Raw genomic sequence first — 2765 nt, forward strand, 5'->3', positions numbered from 1 at the left:
AACAGAAATGAAATTATATTCCATCATGACAATGCAAGACCACACACGACTCGAAATAAATTGTCAGAAATTGTTTGGGACGTTGTAATACTTCAACCATATAAGATGGATCTCATACCATCTGACTGTTATCTGTTGCGGTTTCTACAAAAACCTCTTAATGGTATGAAATTGACTGAAGACCCGCTAAAAATCACTTAGTCAAGTTTTTCGTCAATTAACCACACAAGTTCTACACTGAAGCTAGCCAAAACAATAGCAAAATGTCATAAATAATAATGGTAAATACAAAATCTATTAAAATTAATTTTCATTAAATAAAATTGTTGTTCAAAAATGTTTCAAAACACAGCGATTAGTTTTTATATCTCTCAATATATATGCTGATCTATTTTAATAATTAATTTATATAAATAACACTTTTATGAGTGCAAAGTTATCTAAATGGTGTTATAAAAACATTCTTATAACTTGATATGTCAATATATATACATACAAGATCTTTTAATTTACATAATTTTTGGTGACTATCGTACTTGTGTAGTCAATTAGCCCCTTTTTTACTATTTTAGTAGCAGCTGTCAGGGTTTTCCTTCTTTTCTTAGTAAATAAACATTTATAAATTATAAATATTTTAAAGCGAAACTTATGTATTTCATTTTTTATAAGCCACTCAAGCAATTTTTAAAATGGTTTACTTACTTCATTTTAATGAAAATTATATATGCTGACTTATATTATGTACTCATTTCATATTTCCTTTGGCAACGCGAATAAAAAAATGGTTATAATGCTAATGTTCACCTTCGTTCTTCTTATTATTCTCCACGAGGTCTGTAGAATAACCGGTAAAAAACTGAGATGGTTGTCACTGTGCTTGGCTAAAACAAATACCAAAGGTTTAAATTATTCATTAAATTTTTCTGCATAATATTTTGTTCGCATAAACCATTTGAATTTACGGCTCCCTTTTTAATTAAAAATTGTTTGCCATATAAATTCTATTTTTATGCGTACATACAATAATCGCTAAAAAATATCAAATCATAAAAATAAATGTTGTAAATCTGTAAAAAAGGGAATTTTAAAAGCATAGATTAAAATTTATATTTTTTACAATTAATAAACTGCTGTGCATATTAAATTTCTGAAACATTAAAGGGCACGTTTCAGTTTCATACGCGAATTATGGATATATTTTATAAATCCGGACAGAAGGATTCGTTTGCATGCACGCAAACGAATTTATTTTTAATTGCACGCAATTTAAAGGAGTTGTCTAAAAACTATAACTGCACTACATCAGGTAGAATGAACTGCTCATAATATTAAACATTTTATGTTTATTAATATATATTATTTATGAATTTAAAATTTTTAATTTTTTTATGGGGAAGAGGTGAAATGCTTTATGCACCATCAAACCGACCTTCCCCGGAATGATCTGTCCGACTCCTACTGTGTAGTATACGAACTAAAATACCCTCTCTTCTTCTTCGGGATTTCTCCCCGGGACTGCTTTCGCATTACCTCAGAGAGGATCCCTTATAAATTGGCTATCCATGCCATATGCTTCTCGTAAAACCTACTTTGCGTAACCTTACTCCTGATCCAAATTGGAAAGTCTTCAGATTGCTCTTCATTTTAGATAAGTTTGAGTTAAATTCTTTCTGTTATCTCTTAGCACATTTTCGAAGAATTGTGTGATTTTATTCTAATTTTCTACTCATTCTGTCATTTTTTTAATGATATTCTCGACTGTAAAGTGACCTACATAGTCTGCAAATAGTGTTCAATATAGTGTTCAATAGAAATAGTCAATTTCGCCGAAATTCCTTTCTGTTTACGACTTTACATTCGAAATTAGCTTTGCTGTCAATCTTCGTTTTAAATCGGAGTTCCATCGAAGTTGTTATCAAATCTGAAAAATTTGTTCTCTTATATCTTGAAAACCAACTGAGTTATTTGAAACATCAACTCTTTAAAAAAAGTGACATATTAATATATAAAGTTAAAGATTTCCCTTATGCTTTTATGTTTATGCTATAACCACGTAATTCATTATAATAAATATATAGTTAAGTAAGTTGAAGCAACTCAAAATGATATTGTACTTCTCCGATCATCTCCAAATTTTTTCATTATGCTGTACTTTACTTTTCATGTTAAACTTCTTCTTCCACGTTCAAGTTTTCAGGAAATAAAAGAATAATAAAACACATATAGATTTTAATAAGTGTAACTTAAAGAATAATACAAGTATAGTAAGGAAGTAATGATAAAGTGATATACAGATTCTACTATAAATCCGTCTTCAATAGATGTTTATATATTTCAGAAATACTAATGCTTGAAAGAAACTTAATTGTAAATTAAATATACATTTCAAATCTTCTTAAACCTTGTGCCAAAACTCCAATGTTTAAATTCATTTAAGAAAAAGAATCATAACTATATATACACAAATATAAATATTTTATTGTATATTCAATAACTGATTGACAAAAAATTGATTGATTGTCTTTAAAGAATGATAGATAATAATCTTAATAATATAATTATTGATGTTTTTTAACAAATTTCAATATATTATATCTCAGAACCAGAAAAAAAACAAAAAGTAAATATAGCATCTCATGTCGTAGAATATAATATAATATATATAAAATTATTTTTAACTCTTTTTTACGAGCACATGAATTTTTTCAAAATATCTGTAGAGCACTAAAAAATCCACTAAGTATATTCCAACTACGTAAACATAG

This window comes from Teleopsis dalmanni, chromosome 2 (assembly GCF_002237135.1).
Source record: "Teleopsis dalmanni isolate 2A chromosome 2, ASM223713v2, whole genome shotgun sequence".
Classification (NCBI taxonomy): Eukaryota; Metazoa; Arthropoda; class Insecta; order Diptera; family Diopsidae; genus Teleopsis; species Teleopsis dalmanni.